The sequence below is a fragment of the Pan troglodytes genome, chromosome 2 (genome assembly GCF_028858775.2).
Source record: "Pan troglodytes isolate AG18354 chromosome 2, NHGRI_mPanTro3-v2.0_pri, whole genome shotgun sequence".
NCBI lineage: Eukaryota > Metazoa > Chordata > Mammalia > Primates > Hominidae > Pan > Pan troglodytes.
The window spans coordinates 43,352,751-43,364,860 of NC_086015.1; the positions used below are offsets into that span (position 1 = coordinate 43,352,751).

Here is a 12,110-nt window from a genome sequence, read left to right on the forward strand (position 1 = left end):
TTTGTACTCTTTTCTGTCATCTCAGTGGTTAAGGCCTCTGTTTTCTTGGAATACAGTCTGTATCAGCAATTCCACATTCATGGATTCAACCAAACACTGAAAATATTTTTTGTATTTTTTATTTTTTTTTAAAATACAAAGTCAAAAATATAGTATAATGACTACTTACATAGCAAATACCTTGTATTAGGTAATGTAGGTAATCTAGAGATAATTTAAAGTATAAAGGAGTATGTGAAAATACTAAGCCATTTTATATTAGAGACTTAGCATCCTCCTGTACTTCCGGGGGTTCTAGAACCAATTCCCCATGGATACCAAGAAGACTGTAATTTCTTACATTGATGTCAGTAAGCATACTTAGAAAGGGAAGTTCTGATTCTAAATGTCTAAGGTTACTTCTTAGATCTTTTGAAGGCTGCCATCCTTCAGAAATTGGTATATTTCTTGAAATTTTTGGAATCTGGAGGTCTCTTCTCAGGGTGTAAGTAGCTCTGCTATGGGCATCTTCCCAAGCACATCAAGCCAGGGTGCACTCCTATTGAACCAGCTCTTGAGCTTGGTGGGGGAGGTGGGAGAGCAAGAAGGGACTCCATGACCCAGCATATAGAATTTCACATTCACATAATATTCCAGGGGTATTATGTCCCTGCACACATTGCCATAACTATCTCTAAGCAGTGCCTACACTTGGAGAGAGTTTGTTCATTTTAAGCAGAAGCCAAAGAGTACCACTTTTGTATTTTTATTTATTTATTTTTAATTGTTTTATTTTATTTCATTTTTTTTTGAGACAGGGTCTCATTCTGTCACCTACCCTGGAGAGCAGTGGCACCATCTCAGCTCACCCCAGCCTCAACCTCCTAGGCTCAAGTGATCCACCCATCTCAGCCTCCAGAGTGGCTGGGACTACAGCCAAGTTCCACAACACCCAGCTAATTATTGTATTTTTGTAGAGACAGAGTCTCCTCATGTTGCCCAGGCTGGTCTCAAACTCCTGGGCTCAAGTGATCTGCACACCTTGGCCTCCCAAAGTACTGGGATTACAGGTGTGAGCCACCATGCCCAGGTGTCTTGTATTTTTAAAATCCAGTATAACAATATTTGCCTCTTAATTGTACTGTTTAGTGCATTTACATTTAATAAAATTATATAAAGCAACAGCACAAAGACAAGAGGGGATAAATGGAGGTGTAAACAGAGTTAAACATTTTTATGGTTCTTACATTACTTGACAAATATTCAAATCCTAACTTAAGATTAATCACGGATTCTCCTGCCCCAGCCTGCTGAGTGCCTGCGATTGCAGGCGCGCGCCACCACGCCTGACTGGTTTTCGTGTTTTTTTGGTGGGGACGGGGTTTCACTGTGTTGGCCGGACTGGTCTCCAGCTCCTAGCCGCGAGTGATCCGCCAGCCTCGGCCTCCTGAGGTGCCGGGATTGCAGACAGAGTCTCGTTAACTCAGTGCTCAATGGTGCCCAGGCTGGAGTGCAGTGGCGTGATCTCGGCTCGCTACGGCCTCCACCTCCCAGCCGCCTGCCTTGGCCCCTCCCAAAGTGCGGAGATTGCAGCCTCTGCCCAGCCGCCACCCCGTCTGGGAAGTGAGGAGCGTCTCTGCCTGGCCGCCCATCGTCTGGGATGTGAGGAGCCCCTCTGCCTGGCTGCCCAGTCTGGAAAGTGAGGAGCGTCTCTGCCCAGCCGCCATCCCACCTGGGAAGTGAGGAGCGCCTCTTCCCGGCCGCCATCCCATGTAGGAAGTGAGGAGCGTCTCTGCCCGGCCACCCATCGTCTGAGATGTGGGGAGCGCCTCTGCCCCGCCGCCCCGTCTGGGATGTGAGGAGCGCCTCGGCCAGGCCGCGACCCCGTCTGGGAGGTGAGGAGCGTCTCTGCCCGGCCGCCCCGTCTGAGAAGTGAGGAGACCTTCCGCCTGGCAACCGCCCCGTCTGAGAAGTGAGGAGCCCCACTGCCTGGCTGCCACCCCATCTGGGAAATGAGGAGCGTCTCCGCCCGGCAGCCACCCCGTCCGGGAGGAAGGTGGGGGTCAGCCTCCCGCCAGGCCAGCGCCCCGTCCGGAAGGGAGGTGGGGGGTCAGCCCCCTGCCCGGCCAGCCGCCCCATCCGGGAGGGAGGTGGGGGGGTCAGCCCCCGCCCGGCCAGCTGCCCCGTCCGGGAGGGAGGTGGGGGGCTCAGCCCCCTGCCCGACCAGCCGCCCCATCCGGGAGGTGAGGGGCGCCTCTGCCCGGCCGCCCCTACTGGGAAGTGAGGAGCCCCTCTGCCTGGCCAGCCGCCCCGTCCGGGAGGGAGGTGGGGGGGTCAGCCCCCCGCCCGGCCAGCCGCCCCATCCGGGAGGGAGGTGGGGGGCTCAGCCCCCCACCCGGCCAGCCACCCCGTCCGGGAGGTGAGGGGCGCCTCTGCCCGGCCGCCCCTACTGGGAAGTGAGGAGGCCCTCTGCCCGGCCAGCCGCCCCGTCCGGGAGGGAGGTGGGGGGGTCAGCCCCCCGCCCGGCCAGCCGCCCCGTCCGGGAGGGAGGTGAGGGGCTCAGCCTCCCACCCGGCCAGCCGCCCCGTCTGGGAGGTGAGGGGCACCTCTGCCCGGCCGCCCCTACTGGTAAGTGAGGAGCCCCTCTGCCCGGCCAGCCGCCCCGTCCGGGAGGGAGGTGGGGGGCCCAGCCCCCCGCCCGGCCAGCTGCCCCATCCGGGAGGGAGGTTGGGGGGTCAGCCCCCCGCCCGGCCAGCCACCCCATCCGGGAGGTGAGGGGCACCTCTGCCCGGCCGCCCCTACTGGGAAGTGAGGAGCCCCTCTGCCCAGCCAGCCGCCCCGGCCGGGAGGGAGGTGGGGGGGTCAGCCCCCCGCCCAGCCAGCCGCCCCATCCGGGAGGGAGGTGGGGGGGTCAGCCCCCCGCCCGGCCAGCCGCCCCGTCCAGGAGGGAGGTGGGGGGCTCAGCCCCCCACCCGGCCAGCCACCCCGTCCGGGAGGTGAGGGGCGCCTCTGCCCGGCCGCCCCTACTGGGAAGTGAGGAGCCCCTCTGCCCAGCCAGCCGCCCCGGCCGGGAGGGAGGTGGGGGGGGTCAGCCCCCCCGCCCGGCCAGCCGCCCCGTCCGGGAGGGAGGTGGGGGACTCAGCCCCCCGCCCGGCCAGCCACCCCGTCCGGGAGGTGAGGGGCGCCTCTGCCCAGCCACCCCTACTGGGAAGTGAGGAGCCCCTCTGTCCAGCCAGCCGCCCCGGCCGGGAGGGAGGTGGGGGGGGTCAGCCCCCCCGCCCGGCCAGCCGCCCCGTCCAGGAGGGAGGTGGGGGGCTCAGCCCCCCACCCGGCCAGCCACCCCGTCCGGGAGGTGAGGGGCGCCTCTGCCCGGCCGCCCCTACTGGGAAGTGAGGAGCCCCTCTGCCCAGCCAGCCGCCCCGGCCGGGAGGGAGGTGGGGGGGGTCAGCCCCCCCGCCCGGCCAGCCGCCCCGTCCGGGAGGGAGGTGGGGGACTCAGCCCCCCGCCCGGCCAGCCACCCCGTCCGGGAGGTGAGGGGCGCCTCTGCCCAGCCACCCCTACTGGGAAGTGAGGAGCCCCTCTGTCCAGCCAGCCGCCCCGGCCGGGAGGGAGGTGGGGGGGGTCAGCCCCCCCGCCCGGCCAGCCGCCCCGTCCGGGAGGGAGGTGGGGGACTCAGCCCCCCGCCCGGCCAGCCGCCCCGTCCAGGAGGGAGGTTGGGGGGTCAGCCCCCCACCCGGCCAGCCGCCCCGTCCGGGAGGGAGGTTGGGGGGGTCAGCCCCCCGCCCGGCCAGCCATCCTGTCCGGGAGGGAGGTGGGGGGGTCAGCCCCCCGCCCGGCCAGCCGCCTCGTCTGGGAGGTGAGGGGCGCCTCTGCCCGGCCACCACCCCGTCTGGGAGGTGTACCCAACAGCTCATTGAGAATGGGCCATGATGACAATGGCGGTTTTGTGGAATAGGAAGAAGGGGGAAAGGTGGCGAAAAGATTGAGAAATCGGATGGTTGCCGTGTCTGTGTAGAAAGAGGTAGACATGGGAGACTTTTCATTTTGTTCTGTACTGAGAAGGATTCTTCTGCCTTGGGATCCTGTTGATCTGTGACCTTACCCCCAACCCTGTGCTCTCTGAAACATGTGCTGTGTCCACTCAGGGTTAAATGGATTAAGGGCGGTGCAAGATGTGCTTTGTTAAACAGATGCTTGAAGGCAGCATGCTCGTTAAGAGTCATCACCACTCCCTAATCTCAAGTACCCAGGGACACAAACACTGCGGAGGGCCGCAGGGTCCTCTGCCTAGGAAAACCGGAGACCTTTGTTCACTTGTTTATCTGCTGACCTTCCCTCCACTATTGTCCTGTGACCCTGCCAGTTCCCCCTCTCCGAGAAACACCCAAGAATGATCAATTAAAAAAAAAAAAAAAAGATTAATCACAATAGGTTAGAGATGAGTATTGAAATTTCTAGGATAACCAGTAAAAACAAAGTACAAGTACATATAAATACAAACTAATGGAAGAAAAAGAAATTAGAATGATAGTTGACTAATACAAAACAAGCCAAAAACAAAACAAAACAAAAAACAAAAAACAAAACAAAACAAAAAACCAGGAAATGGGGATAGCAAATAGAAAACAAAAAGCAAGATGGTAGAATTAAACTCAACCATATCACTAACAGGTATCAACCCAAAGCTCTCATATCATTGAGTTGCTAGGCCAATCCTGAAACCTCCTACTGTTAGAATCCTTTGTTTTAGATGAAGGTAAAACTTACATAAAACTTACCAGTTAATCATTTTAAAGTGTATAGTTCAGGAGCTTTTAGTACATTCACAATGTTGTGCAGATATCACCACTATCTAGTTCCAGAACTTCTTCATCACCCCAAATGGAAATCCATTAAGTGGTCACGCTCTATTCCTTCTCCCTCCATCCCACTCCAAGCACTAATCTGCTTTCTGTCTCTATGGATTTGACTATTCTGGATATTTCATATAAATGGAATCATACAATATGGGACCTCTAGTGTCTAGCTCTTTTCGTTTAGTCAAATGACACTTTTTTTGTGAGCAAACTGAACCTTGACTTTTAACTTTGGTAGTACCAAATGAGGTATGTTGGACTAACCATTCTATTGTGGAGAGAGAAAAAGCTGGACAAAAATTAAAAATATATAGGTATCCAATTACTTGAAAGTTAATGGATAATTATAAAATCTTGGAAAAGACATAAATCCAGCATTTGGGTCTGTTTTTCCCCTGGAGATATTGCCAATTTCAGACAAAGCTTCTGCAAGCCTGAGAACTTCAGTAGCATTTTTGACTGACTCACAGGGGTAGGAGATTAAAATTGGACCTCAGTACTTTCCAAAAATGGATGCTGGCAAATCTCTTCTGTCTTAGGATGGGTCCCTTAGAGCTATACCTTAAGATTAGTGTAAATCAGACATAGGGCAGCCCTTGAAGGAACTGGCACCTAACTTCCAGTTTTCTCAATCCTTAGAAATTGGTTTGAGGCAATCTCAGGTTGCTATCATTCCCCCAGGAACCAGACAGAATCAAATATTAATCCTCTCTAGAGGAAGATAATACCATTCTATTTGTCAATCATTACTACAGTTTTCTGATTATTTTTGAAAAATGTATTGTGTTTTTGGCACATGATAAAAATAGCCAGGCACACGAAGAGACATGACACCATACACAAGAAAGACCAGAGGCAAAAAACAGAAGGGGCAGAACTACAGGAGCAACAGATACAGAAGGGTCAAGATTAGGCTTTAAAAACAACTATGCTAAGGAGAAATGAACTGGCCAAGTTGGAAATGAAGGCTCTCAAAATTTTCATGCTCAGTAGTTGGATCACACCTGTGAATAGCCACTCATTACACTCTAGCCTAGGCAACATAGCAAGCTCCTGTCTCAAAAAAAACAAACCTTTGGGAGGCTGAGGCAGGTGGATCATGAGGTCAGGAGATCGAGACCATCCTGGCCAACATGGTGAAACCCCGTCTTTACTAAAAATACAAAAAATTAGCCAGGTGTGGTGGCACGCACCTGTAGTCCCAGCTACTCAGGAGGCTGAGGCAGGGGAATCGCTTGAACCCAGGAGGCAGAGGTTACAGTGAGCGGAGATCATCCCACTGCACTCCAGCCTGGTGTCAGAGCAAGACTCTGTCTCAAACAAACAAAAACCCTAAAAAACAAATTAAAATAAATAATTATGCTTTCTATGTTCACCTAGATAAAGAAAAAACTTGGCCAGGTGCAGTGGCTCATGGCTGTAATCCCAGCACTTTGGGAGACCGAAGCAGCTGGATCACCTGAGGTCAGGAGTTCGAGACCAGCTCGGCCAATATGGTGAAACCCCATCTCTACTAAAAATACAAAAATTAACCAGGAGTGGTAGCATGCACCTGTAATCCCAGCTACTCCGGAGGCTGAGACAGGAGAATTACTGGAACCAAAGAGGCAGAGGTTGCAGTGAGTCGAGATCGTACTACGCCAGGCACTCCAGCCTGGGTGATAGAGCAAGATTCTGTCTCTGAAAGAAAGAAAGAGAGAGAGAGAGAGAAAGAAAGAAAGATCTTGATAATTTTGGCAGAGAACTGGAAATCATAATTTTTTAAAAAAGCATATTTGAAAGGCACTAAATAGAAAATTTGAAACTAAAAAGTAAAATAATTAAAATTAACAACTCTATGGATGAGATTTTCAATAAAGTGGACAAAGCTAAAGAATTAGTGAACTGGATGATAGGCAAGAAGAAAATATCATGAATAAAGTGTGGAGGGACAAAAGAAGAAAAATAAAAATATAATAGAGAGAGTAAGAGGCATACAGCATAAGATGATAGAGTCTAACATATGTTTTTAAGAGCCTTAAAAGGAGAATAGAGAAACAATGAGGCAGAATCAATATTAGGAAATATAATGACTGAGAATGTTCCTGCACTGAGGAAAGACATAAAAAGACAAATTGAAGCAGTCCTACAATCCCAAGTAGAATTTTAAAAGCCTGACACCTATGCATACCAAAAACTGGTGGAAACCAAATGTTTTTCAGATTAAGAAAGTGAAATTTTAAAGCCAGATTTTAGAAAAGACATTATCTTCAAACAAGCAGCAATTAAAGTGAAATCAGACTTCCCAATAGGAATAGTAAAAGCCAGTAAAAAAGGAATGATAGCTTTAAAGAACTAAGAGAAAATAATGCCAAAGTAGAATTTCACATCCAGTGAAGATATCTTTAAGAATAATGGTGATGCTGGGCACGGTGGCTCATGCCTGTAATCCCAGCACTTTGGGAGGCTGAGACGGGCAGATCACGATATCAGGAGTTCAAGACCAGCCTGGCCAACATGGTGAAACCCCGTCTCTACTAAAAATACAAAAATTAGCTGGGCGTGGTGGCACATCCCTGTAATCCCAGTTACTCAGGAGGCTGAGGCAGGAGAATTCCTTGAACCTGGGAGATGGAGGTTGCAGTGAGCTAAGATCACCCCACTGCACTCCAGCCCGGGTGACAGAGTGAGACTCCATCTCAACAGAAAAAAAAAAAAAAAAGGAATAATGGTGACATAAAATATTCTATAATTTATTTTTTAAATGCGAAGTATCAAATATAGACAAGACATAATAATGAAAATAAAGCTTTCAAACAATCATATAAAAGAAAATCTTCATGACTTTAGTACAAGGAAATACGATGCCTTAAATGAGATTCAAAAACACAAACCATACATGAAATTTGACTGCACTCTGTCTTTTCGTTAATAGAAGTTAACCCAATAAGTTAATGACTTCTGTTAACTAAAAGACAGAGTGGTAGACGCTATGATGTTCAGAAATAAAGAATTTATTATTCCAGCTTCTGGGAGAGCCACCAGAAGGCATTGCTTAGCTCTCAGTCCCTTTGGGGACTGCCTCTCTTGCCTCCTTCAAAGGGTGGCCTGTGTCGCATGATCAACAAACATGAAGGTATAAAGTCCCAGCTCCTCATTGCAACTTGGAATTGCTTTGAAGGATAGGGTCAGCTGAAGTTCCTGTTGAGACTACAGTGCAGCTCTCCCTCTGCTCAGTCCTGCTTTCTTCCCTTCCCCTCCTTTCCCAGGTGTTGATTGCAAAAGTACTTTCAAAGAAACTTCCTGCACACTAGTCTCCATCTCAGAATCTGCTTCTTTGGATATCCAACCTGTCACAGACAAAAGTAGATAAGCAGGCCTTGGAATGGGAGAAGAGTGTGAGTGTGAGTGTGTGTGTGTGTGTGTGTGTGTAGAAAACAGGAGGGATTGATTCATAGTTGAGTCATTTGTTCTTGATTATAGCACTCAACCTGCAAATTACATTCACCTCTTGGTAACAAAGGGGCAACTTCCTCTTCCCTGAGCCATTTCACTCAGATGGAATTATTCCTGGGTAATCCTTATCTATATATCTGCCAGCAATTGCCCCTTTCCTTTCCCATAGTAATATGTAAACTCTTTCTTATCAAGAATAACTGGAGAATGATGTCTTTAGTTCAGTTGCATAGCCATATACAATAGAGAACCTCTGACTTTTCAATGGATTTGATATATTCTGAAATCCAGATCAATATCTCACTTTATTTAACTTGTCTTTGATGATCCCAAAGGCATTTGAGAACATTATCTGGCAGTGTCTCAGAGTTACTGATTTTCTCTAGATAGTATTAAAATTTATAGGTTTGTTAAGTCTGTCCTAACCCTGGGTGTTCATTCTGAAAATAATTTATTTGAATCAGCAGGTTTTGATACATTTTTCTCTATGCCATTCTGTAGTCTCAAAATGAACAAAACAGGAAGATTCCTTTTGCTCATCCATAGTTTCTGAATTGTCAGTAATAAAAATGTATTACTTTTGTAAGGAAAGTTATAAAATTCTAACAAAAAATTAAAAGTAAAATATAGGGTGTTTAGATCTCAAGTAAGCAGGAGCTTTAAGACATAGTTCTCTTTGACCCCATGTCTTTAAGTGGTGATGCAGGGTGGCCTGGGTGGATGCTGTGCATGCAGTGGGCATGCATTACAATCGAGGAACCTCATGCTTTGGAAACCCAATCTTTTAAAGGAACTGCTAGCAAACTTGTCCTGGAGGGAGACATTATTTTCCTGACAGCAGAGAAATCTATCCTCACTCCAAAAAGGGACAGTATCTTACAAGATATTTTGCTATACAAAAAGCCAAGAAAAGTTAGTCCAGAACAAAAGCTGTCAATGCCTTCACTCAGAAGATGGGTAGAAACATTAGAGACTCATTGAGACTTGATTCCCAGGAGGCATACATGTCTAAACTAAATAAAGACCTTCTACATACCAATATGAAAAAGACAGATAATCAGTAGAAGGATGGGCAGGGAATATCAGCAGACAATTTTTGAAAGAGGAAGTCTAAATGGTCAAAAAGTGAAAGAATACCTGCTCAACTTCACTAATAACTAGGGAAATACACATTAAAGCCATGATAAAATATCACTATAAACCCATCAGAATGGCTAAAACTTAAAAGACTAACAATATTAAGTGTTGGAAAGGATATGGAAGAAGGGAACACTTGTACACTGCTGGTGAGACTAAGTGATCCAATCACTTTAGAAAACTGTTTGGCATTATTTACAACACTTGAAGATACACATATCCTATGACCTACCAATTCCAATCTTAGGTATAAATCCAATAAAAATGCATGCATATGTGCACCAAGAATGCTTATAGGGACATGATTCATAACAGCTCTTTTATGGGTTGAATTGTACCCCCCCAAAAAAGAAAATATGATGAAATCTTATTCCCTGGTATTTCAGAATGTGATCTTATTTGGAAATGGGATGTTTCCAAGTTAAGATGAGGCCATTAGGGTAGACCCCAGTCCAATATGACTAGTGTCCTTATAAAAAGTGAAAATGTGTACACAGGCACACACAGAGGGAAGATGATGTAAAGCCACACAGGCAGAATACATGTAACAAGGATGGCAGAGATTTGAGTTATGCAGCTGGCAGCCAAGGAACACCAAGCATTGCCAGCAAACCACCAGAAGCTAGGAAGAGTCAAGGAAAGATTCCCCTACAGGCTTCAGAGAGAATGTGGTCCTGCTAATACCTTGACTTCAGACTTCTAGCCTCTAGAACTTTGAAACAATATATTTCTATTGTTCTAAGTCACCTGATATGTGGTACTTTGTTACAGCATCCATAGAAAACTAATGTAAGCCCCAAAATGGAAATAATATCTATCAATATCACATCAATAGTAGGATGGCTAACTTCAATCAGAAATAACAATTTCTGAAATAACGATAGAAATAGCTATTTAAAAATCACAGTTATGGCCTGGGAATGGTGGCTTATGCCCATAATCCTAGCACTTTGGGAGGCCAAAGCAGGAGGATAACTTGAGGCCAGGAATTTGAGACCAGCTTGGGCAATATAATGACACCCTGTCTCTAGAAAGTAAAAAATAGGCTGGTTGCAGTGGCTCACACCTGTAATCCCAGCACTTTGGGAGGCCAAGGCAGTCAGATCACTTGAGGTCAGGAGTTTGAGACCAGCCTGGCCAACATGGCAAAACCCCATCTCTACTAAAAATACAAAAATTAGCCAGGTATGGTGGAGCAAGCACCTGCAATCCCAGCTACTCAGGAGGCTGATGTAGGAGGATTGCTTGAACCTAGGAGGCGGAGGCTGCAGTGAGCTGAATGAATAAATAAATAATAAAATAAAAAATAAAAAATTGCACCTACACAAAAAATCATGAATGCATCTGACAAATAAGATGTTTACCATAAGAAGCCAGACACAAAAAGAAACATATTATATGATTTCATTTATATGAAGTTTAAAAGGTGGGCAACTAAACTATAATGTTTAAAAATGCATGCTTATGTGGTGATGAACTATAAACAAAAGCAAGGACAGGATCACTGCAGAAGTCAGGATACTGGGTATTTGGGTAGGAGTAGGTGGGGCAGGGAAAGAATGAGGTAGTAGCTGAATCAGGGAACTGGAAGCTTCTGGGATACTGGCAATATTTTGTTGATTGATCTGAGTAGTGGTTACACAGGTGTTAACTGAGCAATATACTGTTATTTTGTGTGCTTTTCTGAATGTGTGCATATTTCACAATTTTAAAAGTTTTATACAACTGTTGTTTAAGTCACTTATAAGAAAAGCTCATAAAAAAGAAGGTTATTTTGTAATTTTCATTCAACAGCATCCTTACTGAGTCAATGGCTTAAAGTCATTCCATGAAAACGAATGCCCAAGCATGTTTTTAGATGTTGCACTCTTGAACTTGATGCCATTAGATATGGCATAAAGAAGTGATTTCTTTGGCTAGAGAACTGTAATTTGCAAAACATTATAAGAAAGAGATTGACTTCTTTCATGACACCATAAGGAGCTTTGCTGACCTGCTTCCCAATGAAACTGGTGAAAATGACCAAAAAAAAGTAGTCATTTAAAGTCTCTGGAAATGGTTCCAACAACAAAGAACAAATGAAGAAACATCTATTCAAGAAAACCTGTAAAAATTTGATAAAAGAAGGCAAAAGTCTATGGTAGTTAAGACCCCACCACCCCAGCTCAATATGGTGGAGACTCCACTCCAGACTGCTACATCTAAAAAAGCACAGGTCTCCTTCTCCCCACAGCTTCTGAAACTGCCTTTGCAAAATTATGACTGAGATAGTGAAAGAGATCTAACCTAACTGACTTCACCTTGCTTTTAACCTTTAAGCTGTCCTTGTTCCTTCCTGGACGTGGGCTGAACTAACTTTGGGAGGAAGTTAGTTTATAGTTTATAGTTTAAAACAAAGATGATAACAGTCCTTTCCCAAAACAAATCTCCTTCTTGCCTGGGGACTAGACTGCCTTTGTAGGACTAACAAATTAGCCACAAGATTAGAAATTATGGTTTAGGAGTCATGCAGCTGGAGTCTGGAAGATGAGGCTGTAAAACCTAGATAATCAACTCCTGCACAGAGGGAGTGCTTTCTGGGTAATCGCCAAACTTCACATACATATGATGAGTCCCAGTAAAAAGAGTGGGTCTTAATGAGCACTTTCCTTTCCCTTTTTTGGGGTCAAACTAAGATAAGAAAGCTGGAAGCTTGCATGGGGG

At 47.0% G+C, this 12,110-nt stretch overlaps 1 protein-coding gene across 2 annotated transcripts in view; it reads right to left on the reverse strand.

The window, feature by feature from the left end:
- CX3CR1 (C-X3-C motif chemokine receptor 1) overlaps window positions 1–12,110 on the reverse strand; it is a 131,256-nt gene that overhangs the window by 82,244 nt on the left and 36,902 nt on the right. The window contains exon 4 of one of the 2 annotated variants that reach the window (XR_010155042.1): window positions 7,808–8,164. The exons of the other annotated variant lie outside the window; for it this stretch is intronic. The gene's annotated coding sequence lies outside the window, so the exon portion shown is untranslated. Of the gene's footprint in view, window positions 1–7,807; window positions 8,165–12,110 lie in introns of those variants that run through there. 2 annotated transcript variants of the gene reach the window in all.